A 17986-nucleotide genomic window follows, 5' to 3' on the forward strand; every position below is an offset into this window, starting at 1 on the left:
AGCCCAAATGAAAATGGGATGATCCACTTAAAGATGGATTGCATGTGCTTGTAATTCATTTCCCACTAAACAGTACATTCATTCCAAACATTATTTTACCAATATGTTCTCTACATAATCACAATAGATTATATTCTCATGGTAATCATATGTACATCACTGCACAATATCCAATTCAAGCTAGAAATCAAATTCAAGCTTCCTGAGTCAAGCAGCTGAGCTCAGCCTAGGCACCAATAATGATAAGTACATAGGCAGTGAAGGAATTCTGCAGTTAAAAGGAAATAATTGGGAAATACTGAAGTTAAACCCATGACAAAAAATGTAGAAAACAAAAGAAATCCCTCAAAGAAATGAGCCAATCACCCACTTTTTCTTTTCCCCAACCAGTGTTCCCTTTTATTAGAGTGGAGGCAGGGTGACTGAATGAAGCTGAGCCTTTACTGGCCAGCTGCCCTTCCTGATGTCTACATGGAGTTCGCAGCAGATATTTTCTCTTTGCACCCTGATACAGAAACGTCTGTCACTGCCTAGGATTGAACTCTCAACCTTCCGAGTGTGAGGTGAGTGCCTTCACCTCTAGGCCACAACTCGGCTCTGAACCAAGCACTCCTATGTTGAAATAAAAAATATTCTTCCATGCATAGATCCTGTTCTTCTCTTTTTTATAGATCAAAACATCATCTGAATACAAGGAGATGCCCCATTCACACAGAATAACTCTGCATGGGGTAGGGACCAAGAGGACTTTGATTCACAGGACCACAGACTTGGAGAGGCATCTATCAAGTTTATTTGATTTCTTTTTCCTCTTCCATTTGCATAGAAGATCTATAGTTGCAACTCTTCAACCACAAGAAATGTTTAATCGTATATGGGAAATGTATGGAGGAGAACCAAAGTGAAAGATTCAGAAGTAATTCAATAACAGTAGAAATAAGACAAATGTAATTTTTAAAAAATTGATTGATTTTGGTTGGATAGAGAATATCCAATCACCTTTACAGCAATAAAGATGGATAAACCTTGTGATGCTTTTAGTTTACAGAGCATAACCTCATATGCTTGACAATCTTTCCTGAGTGGGGAAGAACACATGGAGTTTTATCAGGTACATTTCTGAACTATATACTCTCTTTATGGCCAGTAAATAGCACTTTGGGTGATTTAGCAAGAGACAACTATAATAGAAGAGGTAGCCTGCTGGGATCTTCTATCATATGAAGTGGAATAGAAGATCTATGAGGACAGATTTTATTGGGATAATAGTTTTTTAATCAGCCTGGAGATATTAAATAGCACCAAGTTTGTCTTATCTAACCCATGGCTTCTAAGTGTTAACGCCTGTCATATTTTCTGCATTTTATTTCTCTCTGATTTCACTGTCCACAGCACATCTGCACACACAAAAACAGGTATATATTTCTGGAAAATGTTTTGTGTATTTGAGAAACAAGGAGCATCAATCGAGTGTGTGAAAAAAGTTGAGATGATGGCCACACCTCCATGGTTTAAGTCCCATAACCTTTTATACGTGCTATCATTTTGGCCCCTTTCTTCCCCCCCCCCCCATAACACTCCTGTGAACCCAATGCTCATCAATTGGGAAGTTGCCACAAGCATTTTTTGCTTATTTTTAATATGCTACATTGCCTGCAAATCATCCTTTTAAATAAAAACCCTCATAGCTGGGGATTATGATAGCTGAAAATTAACATTCATGAATAGAGAACATCGTATTTGGGAAAGACTCTTTTAAGCAATTAATTTATGAGAAATTAACCAAGAAACAATTAAGAATCCACTAATCCATCTCTCAACTATATCAGCATTTATGCCACTGCTTTGCCCTAACACTTTCTATTCCATATTGTTGTCTATATTCCAAAATTTCTCAGAATGTTTTGCTTTCCTACAGTTTTCCATATGGAGTAAACTCTCTTTATATTATTTTCTAGAACCTCTTTTTTAATTTCTCTTTTTTGGGGTTTGTGTTCCTTTCTCAGAGGCTTTGACTCAGACTGAAGACAGGGCTTGTGAATAGAGTTATGGCTACTACAATACTCTTTGAATGCTTCCAAGCAGGGCTATTGATGCTACTTGGAAACAAAATAGAAGGGAAAGTCTAGACATAAAATTATTTTGCCCAGAAAGGCTGGAACTAACTAAAGATTCATTTCTAAAGAAGGATTTTTCTTACAAATTAAATGGAAAATGGATTTTATGCAGGAAAATGCAAGAACATGTTTGATATTTTAACAGCTATCTTCTGCAGCTATATCTATGATGCTGTGAATCTCCTACTTTCTTCTTAAAATTGAATTCTTACTCATTTTTTAAAAAAGTTTTTAAAAAGAAGTAACCTAATCTGGTACCATGTCTTGATACTACCACCACTACCATTATTGCTATTCTAACAACTACCATGTTTCCCTGGAAATAACACCCTGTCTTATATTTTTTTGAACCCTGAAATAAGCACTTGGCCTTATTGTCATGCTCTCAAAAGCCCAATTGGACTTATTATTAGGGGATGTCTTATTTTGGGGGAAACAGGGTATATATCTGACATTCCATTTCTTCAGTTATTATAATGTGGTGTAATAATATATAAATTGCATATAAATACAGTAGATACCAGGCTCCATTCATTCATGAGTATCTCCAGGAACAATTGTATTGTAATATATATGGATATAGTTGCACCATAAGAACAAAAGAAGGACATCTTGTAGTATATGGGTGTCAGATAATTCTATTGCTTAAGGGAACACAATTTATCTGATCCCAAACGAGAACTGCTAGTAGAGAGAGTCTTTTCTTCAAAGCTATGTCAAAGTTTGCACTCTGTTTGGGTATGGATTCTTTTTCCTGTTGTCATAAAATAGATCTACTCCAGCTACCATAAATAAAAACTGGCCAAAGCCAGAAGCTTCATAACAAATACCAGTATAACCAGTCCCTATCATTTATTTTCCTTCTGAATCAAGTTTGGTTTCCTTAACACACAAACCCTGAAAAGACCATGGCAAGGTGCAGTGCTGTTTCATGGGGACAGCTACTCTATGTATTTCTTGCCCTATGCAAAGAGACCCTATCCTTCAATCATGTTCCTATGCTGCTGTGGTCAACAGATAGGTAAGAAATTCTCTACTTTTATAAGATATAGCTATTTTCAGAGATGTGTTTTGTGCAGCCAGCCTTCCAAGTTCATTTTTACTCCTTACCTGTCATCTGGAAGACAAACCTAAGCAGTTTAGAGATGGTATACTTGCAAGAATATATTTGGTACTAGACTTGTCCACCTGCAGACAGCCTTTGCTTTGTAGCCCACTAGTTTCACAAGTCTGAATGATGAGTGATTCTCAAGTCTTAACAGATTCCCATTCCTTGGTCTGAGGGATCCATTTGTTCCTATTTAGCATCCAGCTGAGACAATTGTATTTAATAGTCCTTGCAAGGTTTCATTCTAAATATCATTGTTCAGTGTTTTATCTACTGACAGTGACAGTGTATGTGGGGAGTGTCAAATTAGGTATTCTTTTGTTCTTCTTGATGCTCAGTACATAATGGAAATCTTTGCACTGTTAGTTTAGCACTATAAAGCTAAAAGTTTCCCTATTAGTCATATCTCATTCTAAGACAGGGTGCTCATCTTTTGATTCTTGGCCAAGGAAGCGAGCACTGTCCAAAGACAATTTTCAAGGTAATATGGCCAACATGGCTATATGTCATAGGTGCATGGAATGCTGTTACCTTCCCACCAAAGTGGTGCCTATTAATCTACTTGCATTTGCATGCTTTCAATCTGCTAGGTGGGCAGGAATTGGGGCAAGTAACAGGAGCTCACTCCATTGCATGGAGCCTGGGTCTCAAACCTGTGCTGTCAGCCCTCCAGCTGACAAGCTCAGCATCTTTAACCGTTGAACCATCATCCCCCGAAGGCTCGGCTATTATACGATATTCAACTATAACCCTTAGCAAGTCCTGATGTGCTGTTCTGTAAACTCAGTCCTGAATTTTTTTTTTATTGCAGAGGAAGAATAGGAAAACTGAATATGTTTTATTTATAATGCATTTCCCCCATTATAAATAAAGTCTGCAATTAAAATCTATTCCAAAAGAAATCATTATTAAATACTTTGAAGTAGGAATTATCTCAAATCTCTTCTGTCCTCTGTTCTTATATGACAACTGCTAACCTGGATATCAACATAAACAATTGGTACAGTACCTTTTGTCATACAGTGTGACCTTGAGTATAAAATACAAATTACATAGATCGTTAAAAGTTCTAAAGGAGGCCAGAAATTTGCTCTGTGCTGTTTTTCTTCAACTAACCAGGGACATTCCATCTTCAAACCAGTTTATATTTGGAATATGAGATACTTGTTTATAACTTAATAGCTGGAATTTTGAAAATCCAACAGCTAATACTAGTAGGTAAGATTTTGAAAAACAAATGAAATAGATAGATTGAATATGGAGAAAGAATTAGGTACCCATTAAATATCTTCTGAATTTAGCTTTATTGAGAACTATTCAGTAAAATATGATAGGGTTCATGCTATTTTCTTCCCTAGTGCAATTGTGTCAGGCAAGATTACCAGTTTCCCATAACACAAGTTTCTATAGCACATGCTTTTTAAAACCAAACGAAACTCATCAAATGTTGGGTCCAACAGACCGGAGACTGGCTCCCCATTTGGGACTACTAGGCTATTAAGTAGAAGTTAGATTTAATTGGATTTAATGGTGATCTATCAATTCTCTTTAGGATTTCAGTTCACATTTTACAGTGCAGCTTTCAGCTAAAAAAAGAGAAATTCTGCCAAAATATGTTGAGATGCATATTTTAGGATAGAATGATAGATGCCTAGAAGAAGCATGTAATACTGTATGATCAGAAAGAATATTAAAAATCCATATTGTGAGAGCTTCCATTCAAACAAATGTGTCTAAACCAGTGGTAGGTTTCATTTACGTTTGCTATCGGTTCAATTGTGTGCACACCACTTCTGCACATGCGCAGAGTATATTTGATGATGTCTGGGAGGGTGGGCAGAGCCTCCTGCTGCCGTGCCACCGGTTCGCGAGAATCAGGGCAATGCAAATTCCTGCAGAAATGGAATAAAATCCACTTGGAAGTTAACACAGGGAAAAATGAGATGAGCCAGAAAAATTTAATTTAGATTGTTATGGCTTTGGATAGCTTAAAAAAGAATAGTAAAAACCTAAGGACTAAATAACTCAAGCAGCAAATAATACAAAAATACAGAAGGGATCCAACCAGGGCCTCTGTGGCTCAGGCTAATGCAGCCTGTTATTAACAGCAGCTGCCTGCAATTATTGCAGGTTCTAGTCCCACCAGGCCCAAGGTTGACTCAGCCTTCCATCCTTTATAAGGTAGGTAAAATGAGGACCCAGATTGTTGGGGGCAATAAGTTGACATTGTATATAAATATACAAATAGAATGAAGACTATTGCTAACATAGTGTTAGCCGCCCTGAGAAGGGCGGGATATAAATGCAAAAAAAGAAAAGAAAGAAAGAAAGAACCAATAAAATAAAATTTAAAAAAGTCAATTTGGTGTGGTGGCTAAAACTAAGATTAAAGAGACTGTGACCTGGCTGGATGACTTTGGGCCAGTCACTCTCTCTCAGCCCAATCTACTTCACAGGGAAGTTGTGGGAAAAATTGAATGAGGAAAGAGTGCTGGATGTTTTTGCTGCCTTGAATTATTTAAAAAGTAATAATTATGGGATAAAAATGAAGAAATAAGTAAATTACAGTCATATTAACCCCTGGCCTGGAATTGGAACTCAAGGATAGAGAGTGCTGTCTGTATCTCTGGAGTATAGTTGATCCAGAGGTCAGGGACCACCAGAAAGAAGGCAAGTTTCTTCAGCCCTACAAGATGGCAAAATTTAATCGAAGGGATCTGAAGCACACCCAGAAGGGACCTGAATGTATCAGATGAGGAGAAACAATTGAAGATAGGTGGTCCGTCAAATAACCAGGCCTGTGCCATGAAAGGTTTTTCTGGATGGCAACCAGAATCTTGAAAAGGATCAAGTTTCCCACAACACCCTGAATACAACTGCTTGCTTATTGTATGGGTTGTTTTTTTACATGCCCAAACATGTAATAGAAAGTTCTGTTTCATGACATTTCCAACATCTATGTGTGATTTGTCTAGTTCATATATTATTTGATGGAATTAAATACCATCCGTTATGAAGATTTTTTTTAAAAAAAAAAACATTTTGTAGCTTTAGATCTAATTTAGATCTGGGTGTGTGTCTCCAACCTTGGTCCTTTTAAGACTTGTGGACTTCAACTCCCAGAATTCTTCAGCCAGCAAAGCTCAGCCAGCTGGCTGAGGAATTCTGGGAATTGAAGTCCACAAGTCTTAAAGTGGCCAAGGTTGGAGACCCCCTGCTTTAAATGATGTAGGGCAATCACATGGTTACAGCTACCAAACTGTTGGTTTTTTTTATCTTCAGTGAAGAAGCCTGCACTCTAGGCAATATGCTAGAAACTCCTGGAGTTATTCCTTCTATTTTCTTTCTAAACTGAGAAGACTCTACAAAACTCCTATCTCAGTTTTAGTATTTTGATTATCTTCATCACTACTTCTCAGCCTTGGCAGCTAGAAGTTGTATGGACTTCAACTCCCAGAATTCCACTGTCATCATGCTGGCTAGAGAATTCTGGGAGTTGAAATTCACACTTCTAATTACTTAGTGTTACCAGTTGGGAAACACTAATCTACATTTTTTTTACCCTCATATAGAAATTTATTTATTTATTTATTTAGCATATGGCATATCATTCATACATACGGTAGCAATATATAGAATTGCAAGAATTTTTTAAAGTACGGTTCTATCATATGATATGATTCACTCTTATTAAAAATGTAATTGTGAAGTCAAATGCTACCAAACTTTGAATTATTCTAAGTGAAAAAATGACATCTCTTGATTTTTTTTTTTTAAATAACCTTACAAGGTAGATAAGATATGAATAGAAAACCTGCTCTTTACCTCAGGTTTTAACATTTTACAACATACTTGTGAATTAGCACGTATGATCTCACTCCATACAACCAGCATCACAGAGTAGCCATTGTTCTTATAGTTTTTTCTGGCTTTGGTGAATGGAGGCAGTAGGGAAAATGGATTGACGATGGGACGAACGAAGCAGTGGTGGGATTCAACCCGTGTAACAACCGGTTTGTGTGCACACGTAGTGCATTTGAATTAAGCGATAAAACTTACCTTCTACTGCAGCCCTGGTGAGTAAAACAGCTGAGGCTGGCAATCCACTCTGCCACACCGATCAGCTGGGCTTCAAACAAAGGAAATAAAGGTAAGTAAAGTGCAGAGTCAGGTGGGCAGGCCCAGCTGATTATTGGAGAGAACTGGTTCGCTCCCAGCTGATCGTCGGAGCTACGGGTTCACCCAAACCGATCTGAACCGGTAAAATCCCACCCCTGGAATGAAGGCTTTTAAAAAAATTGTCTGCAATAGACAAGAAGCCAAAGGAGAGTAATAAATGTTTTATAAGGATCACAGCAAGGGATCAAACTGCTGATTGGAAACTCGGAGGAAACAGAATGAAGAATTTCAGCCATTTCTTTGCCTTGCTGTAAAATGCTGCTAGTATTTACAGTATAAACATTGTTTAGTCAGCTCATTAGTTAATCATTGCAGAATGTTCTGATCATTTAAAACTGGAGCAGGAAACTAGTTGTTCTTTAGTGGTCTAGCCAAATGCTACCAATCTTTACATTAATCTATGTTGGAAAATAGCATCCTTTAAATTTTTTAGAACAAGAACAAAGCATACAGGGAGGATAAGCAAGATACCAAAAGGACAAAAGACTGTAAATACAAAAGCTTCTCTTTGTCTGAGGTTTTAACATTATACCACATACTTACGAATTAGCATGTATGATCTCACTTTTGAAAATCTATCCCCCTCCCCCATTCCGATTAAGCATAATGGATTATCAAAGGTAATGGGAGGACACAGGTTCATTTCTGGATGGTATTCAGGAAAAAAAGAAGAATTGCATTTTACTCATCACTTTATTACAGAAGAACAATTATTTATTTACTGTATGTATTAATATTTATATGGTCATCCTTCTCACATAAAAGTGACTCTCAGTGGTGTACAACAGTGGTGTACAACTGCTATTAACAGTTAATAACTGTTAATAGCAGTTAAGCAATGATAATTAAAAATTAAAAACAACTTTAAAAATTACAGAAACTAAGAGAGAATAGCAGATGTTAATAACAATGGAGCTGCTTCAGTATCTCGTTGGCCTCTTGGGCCTCCAGGGCTGATGACCTAACCAGGTTCTGAAGGTCTTCAGGAAAAACAGCAGAAATATAGCCAGCTGCCCCTGGGGGTGGAGGGAAGGATGTTTCATAAGGCAGGAGCCGGTGACAAATATAGCTCCGTAGCAGATGAGACCCATAGCATGCCACTTCTCCCAGATCTGGTGGGACAGACAGTTAGTCCCTCAAATAACCTGGCCCCATGCCATATAGGGCTTTAAATTCAGCACCTTGAATTGGAATCAGAAGCAGATTTAGAATTAATGCAGTTTGGGAGAAGAGGATGTATCCAGGGGTGCTATTCAGCCAGTGGTGGGATTCAAATAATTTAACAACTGATTCTCTGCCCTAATGACCAGCTGGGTAGGCGTGGCTTAGTGGTCATGTGACCGTGTGGGCATGGCCAACTCAACGTCACTCATGTCGATGGGCGCTTCGCCTTAGCTGTTACAATGTAATAACAATAATAAGAGTTAAGCAGAGAGGCAGTTTCTGTAGGGAGGGCAGTAAAGATTAGGCTAGAAATACCACCAGAATGTTTCCTTCCTGCCTTCCTTACAGGATTAGTCCTGTAAAGTGGAAAAAACCAAAATAAGATTTCTTCCAACAACCGGTTCTCCCGAATAGGTACGAACTGGCTGAATCCCACCACTGTATTCAGCAGGTTCTGACAGGTTCTATAGAACTTGTAGTGGAAATTTTGAGAACCGGCAAATATCACCTCTTGTTGGCCCCAGAGTGGGCTGGGAATGGGAATTTTGCAGTATCCTTCCCTGCCATGCCCACCAAGCCATGCCCACAAAACCAGTAGTAAAATAATTTGAATTCCACCACTGGATGTATCTTGTATTGTTCTAGAGCAGGAGTGTCAAACTGGATTTCTTTGAGGACTGGATCAGCATTGTAGTTCTCCACGGGCCAGCTTGTGGAGGGGGATATGGGATGGATGCCTCCTGCAGCACTTTGCCAGCCAAAACGAGGGGTGCCATCCAAACCAAAAACAGAGCCAGGCTATAAACAGGGCATGGCTGGGTGGTGCACGGCCCACTGTGCCCTGCTTTGCTTGCCAGAGGCACAATAGGCTGGTCCTTTGCTATTTCCAGGCCAGCCCCATGGGCCAGATTTAAACACCCCATGAGCCAGATCTGGCCCACGGGCCTTGAGTTTGACACTTCTATTCTAGAGGCATGGTAAACTGTCCATGCCACCTCATTTTGTGCCAGCTGAAGCTCCTGGATACTCTTCAAAGGCAGGCCTATGTACAGTGTGTTAAAGTAGTCAAGTCAGGAAGTGACTAGGGCATGTGTGACTATGAGAAGAGCCCCACCCCGCAATCTAGGAATGGGTATAGCTGAGACACTATCTGAAGATGTACAAAAGGCCTCCTAGCCACAACTGCCATCTGCTCTTCAAATAGGAGCTATTGAAGCCAGGATGCCCAGATTGTGCCGTAGGTCTGTCTGGGGCAGTTCCACCTAGCACAAAAGATGTTATTGTCCTATAACCAGTAGGCCCCCAAACCCAGAGCTACAGAATCTTGCCAGGCTTGCCAGCTGAAACCTGTTCTGCCCATCCAGACCCCCACAGTCTCCAGGCATCCGGTTATTATTACAATATTACAGTATTGTAATATTGTAATACAGTATTGTAATATTGTAATACACACTACTAATTGCCCTTATCCCCTCATCTTCCTGGGTGACCTAAATCTACCTCTTATTAACTGGATAACAAACGAATGTACAACTGAACCCATCCATACTACCCTGTACAATGCTGTTACAAATCTAGGTCTTGAACAACTGCTATCCCGGTGCCTGGAAGCCGTACGGGTCTGGATGGGGAGAAACAGACTCAAGCTCAATCCCTCCAAGACGGAGTGGCTGTGGTTGCTGGCACCCCGGTACAGTCAGCTGCAACCGCAGCTGACTGTTGGGGGCGAGTCATTGGCCCCAACAGAAAGGGTGCGCAACTTGGGCGTTCTCCTGGATGGACGGCTGTCGTTTGAAGACCATTTGGCAGCCGTCTCCAGGAGAGCTTTTTACCAGGTCCGCCTGGTCCGCCAGTTGCGCCCCTTCCTTGACCGGGATGCCTTATGCACGGTCAATCACGCTCTTGTCACTTCTCGCCTGGATTATTGCAATGCTCTCTACATGGGGCTACCCTTGAAGTGCACTCGGAGTTAGGTCAGAATGCAGCTGCGCGGGTGATCGAGGGAGCCACATGTTGCTCCCGTGTAACACCGCTCCTGCGCAGTCTGCACTGGCTACCTGTGGTCTTTCGGGTGCGCTTCAAGGTGTTGGTTACTACCTTTAAAGCGCTCCATGGCTTAGGGCCCAGGTACTTACGGGACCGCCTGCTGTTACCTTATGCCTCCCATCAACCCGTACACTCACACAGAGAGGGTCTTCTCAGGGTGCCATCCGCCAAGCAATGTCAGCTGGCGGCCCCCAGGGGAAGGGCCTTCTCTGTTGGAGCACCTACCCTCTGGAACGAACTTCCCCCTGGTTTGCGTCAATTACCTGACCTTCGGACCTTTCGCTGTGAATTGAAAATGCACTTGTTTATCCAAGTGGGACTGGCTTAATTTTTTAAACTTTTGAATTTTAATAATTTTAATTGGGGTATTTTATGAATTTTATGGGTCAAATTTGACAGTTTTAAATTTTCGACCATTTATAGAATACGTTATTTTAATTTTTGTTTTAATTTGTATATTGTACTGTTTTTTAATCTGGCTGTACACCGCCCTGAGTCCTTCGGGAGAAGGGTGGTATAAAAATCTAAATAATAAATAAATAAATAAAAAATAGTAACTAACAATACAAGACTCCACAACTGCCTTGACCTTATCTTCTGCAACAGTGCAAACTCAATTTATGGACTACAAATAAAAGAACCCTTTTCCAACAGTGACCACAGCATGATAGACTTTTGACTCAATCTACACCCTTATAAAAATTTTCATAATAATGGTATCCCAAACTACAATTTCAAAAAAGCAAACTATGACCTTATAAACACCGACCTCATCTCTCGACTGGCAAAATCTATTCTCAACCTGTATCACTGCTGATGACCACTACAGAGTTTCCTACTTGAAATCAATAGAGTCATTAAACTATACGTACCACAAACCACCGCCATAACCAGTAAAAAAAAAATTACCCATATCAATAAAAAAGCTCCAATCCAAAAAAAAATTGCCTCTGGTGAAAAAGCAAAACTGGCTATGTAACCAACTTCAGAAACCGCTACAAAAATATATGCAACCAAATAAAAATTGAATGTACCAATTACCATACCAAACAAGCAGAAAACCTTCTACGCCCAAAATCCAATCCTGCTTTTTATAACTTTGTGAACACCAAACTTAAAAACTCGAGATCCATCCCACCACTAAAAGAACCTAACGGCAAAGAATATAATGATGAAACAGTTAAAGCTAACCTCTTTAACGCATTCTTTGGCTCTGTCTTTGTTAGCAGTAATGGCTCATACCCAACATTCCCCAGTTGTATCAATAATGAGTGCAACGACCTAACACAAATAGATAAAACAGAAGACCCCTGCCTAGTTGAAAATTACAGACCAATCTCTTTTGCTGTGTTACCTGCAAAGTAATGGAATCAATCATCAACCAATCTATTATCCTCCACCTAGAAACAAACAAATTACTTTCTAATAAACGATTTGGTTTCAGAAAAAATCTATCCTATAATCTACAACTTCTCCACTGCAAAAACATATGGACTAAAAATCTTGATCAGGGCAAAGCAATAGATGCAATTTACATAGACTTCTGTAAAGCTTTTGACTCTGTGGTACATGACAAACTTCTCCTAAAACTAAAATCCTACGGCATCTCAGGACCCCTCCACAATTGGATAACAGTGTTCCTGTCAAAAAGACAAGTGGTCAAAATAGGCAATGCACTATCAAATCCTGTTCCTGTCAATAGTGGCGTTCCACAAGGCAGTGTTCTTGGATCAACACTCTTCATATTATATATTAATGATCTCTGTGACTATATTACAAATAATTGTGTACTTTTCACTGACAATGTTAAACTATTCAACACTACCAACAATACAGCTACCCTTCAAAAAGACCTTGACTTTGTGTCTGATTGGTCAAAAACTTGGCAACTCCAAATCTCAACCAGCAAAGCTCTGTTTTACACATTGGGAAAAAATCTGAACACCAAATACAAGGTTGATGTACATTACCTTGTAGATGACCTCCACCCCATTAAAGACCTTGGAGCTTTCATATCAAATGATCTAAGTGCCAAAGCCCACTGCAACTACATCGCAAAAAAGGCTTTAAGAGTTGTAAACTTAATCTTGAGTAGCTCCTTCTCCAAAAATACTACAGTATTAACCAGAGCATATAAAACATTCGCTAGACCAATTCTTGAATACAGCTCGCCTATCTGGAACCCATACCTCATTTCGGACATTAATACAATTGAGCATGTCCAGAAATATTTTACAAGAAGAGTTCTCCACTCCTCTGTTTACAACAAAATACCTTATACCACCAGACTTGAAATCCTGGGTTTAGAAAATTTAGAACTCCGCCACTTTCAACATGACCTGAGTTTAACTCATAGAATCATCTGTTACAATGTCCTTCCTGTTGATGACTACTTCAGCTTCAATCACAACAATACACGAGCACACAATAGATTTAAGCTTAATGTTAACCGCTCTAATTTTGATTGCAGAAAATATAACTTCAGTAACAGAGTTGTTAATGCCTGGAATGCACTACCAGACTCTGTGGTCTCTTCCCTAAACCCCAAAAGCTTTAACCAAAGACTATCTACTATTGACCTCACCCCATTCCTAAGAGGTCTGTAAGGGTGTGCATAAGAGCACCAACGTGCCTACTGTTCCTGTCCTAATGTTCCCTTTGTATTCAATTTTATACAGTCATTACATTATTATGATTATATATATGCTTATATATCGTATAGTTATTTCATGCTTATAATTATATACAGTTGTGACAAAATAAAATAAATAAATAAAGTATACTATTGCTACAATATTAAAGTTTTGATGTTAGGAAAATAAGTCTTCCACCTAACTCTAACCCACAACTGTCTCTTTTTAATCCCCTGATTATTTCTAATATCCTATTCATCTTTGTAGTATGCTGCTTAATTACATTTGTTTCAGATCTTAGAATTACAGCATCACAGGATTAGAAGGAACATTGGAGGTCTTCTGATCCAACCCCATGCCCAAGGCAAGAGACCTTACACCATCCTGGATAAATGGCTGCCCAAATTTTTTCTTGAAATGTAATGTTTGCATTTAGTTATCTTTCAAGGTTGATAAAATGAGGACCCAGATTGTTGGGGGCAATATGTAAAACTCTATAAACCACTTAGAGAAGTCTGTAAAGTACTATGAAGTAATATGTAAGTCCAAGTGGTATTGCTATTGCTATTATCTCCTCTTTCAGGCCGAGAACCCATAAAAGGCCAACTGAGCAAGTTACTGAAATCAAAATTGATGATGGACTCTTAAATGCTGCTGGATTCACAGTAGCTGCTCTTATAGAGCTCTCAGACTCTTCTATCCTCCAACAGTCTCTTCTCCTATCAACATGCACCATTAATCCATTTGTGCATTACAGATTTTTTTGTGTGTCTGTGTCTGCTGAAGGACTCACTTGGGGACAAACTTCAGCTCTCTCAAGAAACTGCTTGTTCATTTTCTCTTAATTATGTTGTGCAAAGCTATCCCTTCTTTTTTCCTTCTTGGTTTCATGATGGCCCAACTTCTCCTTGCTTCGGTTAAGATTTTCTTTCTTTTTTGATGAAAACCCAGGTCTTGGCACCTGTCCACACCTGCCACATCAGTACCAGAACCCCTCTCTTGTCATCAAAATTTTTCCTTGCTGTCCATCTGAGAAGCACATAAAGAATGGGTATTTGTGATGCTTCCCAAAAGCTTATGCAGATCTTTGTATTTTGTTACAAAGGAGAAAAGGAAAAAAATAGGGAAGGAGAAGAATTTCTCTTTCACTAATAATCATACTAAATAAACCAGAAGGTACAATTTGCTTCTTCCAGAACTTTCCCTGAGGAAGTACATGGAGAATTATAGTCCAATAATAATTGGAATATCACAGGCTATGTAACTCTGCACTATGAAATTTTTATCTCTATTAACAATTCAACAGCTCTAACGGCCCTTCTTTTCCACTCAGTGTAATAAAAAATTACAATGCATACTATGGCACACAATGTAAAGGTGACACTATTGATGTAGAACCAGCCTTTCCCAGACTAAAAAGAACATATTTAGTTGCCTCCCAAGGCCATTAAGATACCAATTAATTGAAAGAGCCCGATGCAAAAGCTTAAACTCAGGAGCATAGTTACACTACAGATAAAGATTCTGACTTCTTTGCACTGCAGTGGGCAATCAACAACTGTATTTAAGACTTTCTTCCTGTTTCCAATAAAAACTAACTTGCTAAGCTCTTACTAATACTTCTGCCAAGTGCAGCCAAGAGCAAACATAAGGAAACTTGTGATTAACTGTCAGGACCTGATCTGATGTTTAAGGCATGTGTGTGCCCTCTAAAAGTAGATCTACTTTTAGAGGGAACACAGGTAGTCCTACCATATGAACACAACTGGGACTGTAATTTCCATCACATGACCACATCACGTGGCAATGCATTCCCAGAAGCCCCACTGTTAAGCAAATCCATTGGTCTTTATCTGAAGACTATCCTAATCCAAGCCATTCTGGGTTTGGTGCCTCCCAACCCTGAACCTTAGTAAGATAAGTGACTATGTCCAATTTCCCCCACCTACCCTCTTTGCTCTTTTGTTCACTCTGCACCCTGCCTTGCATGGCAACAAGCAGCCCCCAAACTGTGTGGCTGTGGAACTACTTGCCACACTGTGGTTCAGGGGCTTGTTAATGCACCATGCTTCTGAGGCAGGAAGCTTGGAACTGCAGCGAAGCATAAAAGTGCAGTCAGACCTAAAAGCGTCAGCTTCCTAGCCCAGTTAAGCCGAGGTGGGTTCTACTTAACTTTACTACCAGTTCGCATCGTGCCTGCACGCACACGCTTGCTCTGCTTGCGCATGCTCTCTTTTGCGCACGCGCTCTCTTCTGCGCATGCACTCTCATGCAGATCACTTTTGATGATATTCAGGTCAGTGGGCAGAGGCTCCTGATGGTTTTACTACCGGTTTTATAGAACCGGTCTGAACCGGGGGCAACCCACCCCTGCAGTTAAGCTGCATGGGAGGAAGCCCACAGCTATCTTAGGAAGCCCAATAGTGTGGTATGAAGCTACAACCTGGCAACCCAGTGGAAAGCCATCATCACCCCATGAAGCTCCAGCTGCCTCTGTCTTTGCTGCCTTGCACTCTGAGTCCCCTGCCACCCTGCACTCCACCACCCCAGCTGACCTTCACCATCTTCTCACTGATGATGAGGTGGTAAAATCACTGTAAGAACATTTTAGCACAGATATAACAATGGAATTTGGCCTAGAGAAATTTGCTACAGTCGCAAAAAGCAGGGTAAAATGACCAACAATAACTGAATTGAAATACCAAATAGCCAAACCATCAGGAGCTATGGAGATTTGGGCATTTTCACAGTTGGAAAACATCAATCCTGGACAAGTTAAAAATGTGATTAATAAAGAGACATGACGGATTTCCTAAAGATAAAATGGAATGGTGGAAATACTATCGAAGTCATCAGTACATGAACCATGCCTGTTACACGATACACTACTGCAATTATTAACTGGATAAAAGCTGAACTGGACAGTTTGGACTGAAAAACAAGAAAACTGATGACTATTCACTCTGCATTACATCCCCTTGGTGATATTTATAGTCTACACCTATCTGCAGACATGGAGACAGAGGTTGACTTCAGGTCAGACAGTCAAAGAAAAAAATCATGACTTGGCTAATTATATAAAAGGCAGCCAAGAAGAAGCTTAATGTCAGTAAAATTGGAACTTGCTAAATATACAGAAAACAAAAAAAATGAATATTGAAATACTGTAATAATAACACAAATAGAATGTTGGCCCAAAAAAAAGTATCACATGGTCAGTTGCAACAAAAGATCAAGGGAAAAGTAGAAAAAAGATAAAATCTGGCAATGTCATTCAACTGGAACAGGGGTAGTCAACCTTTTTATACTTTTGTATCTCAGTTAGTAGTAAAATTTTCTAACTGCCCACCGGTTCCACAATAATGCGCCATGTATCATCGTCTGCGCATGGCTCTCGCGCATCGTGGATTGGGTTTGTGGGGGATGCCGGCTACCAGCTCTGCTTGTCTGTTACAGTTGGGTGGTGTGGGGGGAGATGCGTGAGCTATTCTGGGACGAGGCTATTTTGTTTGCGGTCGCACTGTAGCGCCATTTTAGTTTCACTTACATAACGTGAACTAAACTTATGTGCGGGTGATACAAATAATATACTTTCAGAAATTTAAATTGTCACAGGGAATTTTATGAAAACCTAATGAAAATGTTTTAAAATAATGCTATGAATTTTTTTTAAAAAGTCAATTAAATTAAATTAAAATTAAATTAAATTAAAAATTAATTTAATTTTATTTTTAAATTAAATTAAATTAAATTAAAATTTAATTTTTTAATTAAATAATTTTTATTTTTAAATTAAATTAAAAAAAAGGAAAGTGCTTCAGTATTGGACAAAACCCTTACCACCCACCATGAAAGCTGGAACGCCCACTAGGGGCGGTAGGGACCAGGCTGACTACCACTGAACTGGAACATTAAAAAAAAACCTGAAGGTTTGATTTGGTCTGTACAAGAGCAAGCTATTCAAACCAATGCATTCAAGGCCAGAATTGAAAAATCATCAATGATTCAAAGTGCAGGTTGACCAAAAAAGCAAAAGAAAAAATGGATCATACACTCAGCACATGCAAGATCACACAAGCTGATTATAAGCAATGACATAACACTGTCACCGAAATGATTCACTGGAACATTTGTAAAAATTATCATGTGCCAGTAATGAAAAAACTTTGGGTACAAATAATTGAAAAAATAGTTGATGAATGAATAGGTTAAAATATTGTGGATTTCTGAATGCAGACAGATAAAGCCTTGATTCATAATACATTAGATTTCACTATGGTTAAAAAGAAGGAAGTGGTAATTGATGTGAAGATACTAGGGAATAGTAGAATAGAAGACAAAGAATTGGAGAAGATTACAAAGTAGTAATATCTGAAAATCAAAGAGGAAAGATAAGGCCATAAACTGTTCATGGGTGTCATACCAAAGAATCCTAAACAGCACTTAGAAAATCTGTGTATTGACAGATTTTTCATCGAACAATTACATAAGACCACATTGCTTGGATCTGCACATATACTGAGCTGAAACATGGTGGGTATGAAGGCCAATACTATTTAAAAGAACCAGCAGCTGTGATTTCACATTGTTGTACAATAACATTATGTCATTATACAATAATAATAAAATATAGGCTCTATATGATGTGGGAACAATTTTAAGAAAAAAAGTGGTTAGAATATTCAGTGCTGCTCATCTGCCAGTTTATAGTGATGTCTACTTTTGGATCAAGACTGAAA

The sequence above is a fragment of the Ahaetulla prasina genome, chromosome 7 (assembly GCF_028640845.1).
Source record: "Ahaetulla prasina isolate Xishuangbanna chromosome 7, ASM2864084v1, whole genome shotgun sequence".
In the NCBI taxonomy this organism is placed as follows: domain Eukaryota; kingdom Metazoa; phylum Chordata; class Lepidosauria; order Squamata; family Colubridae; genus Ahaetulla; species Ahaetulla prasina.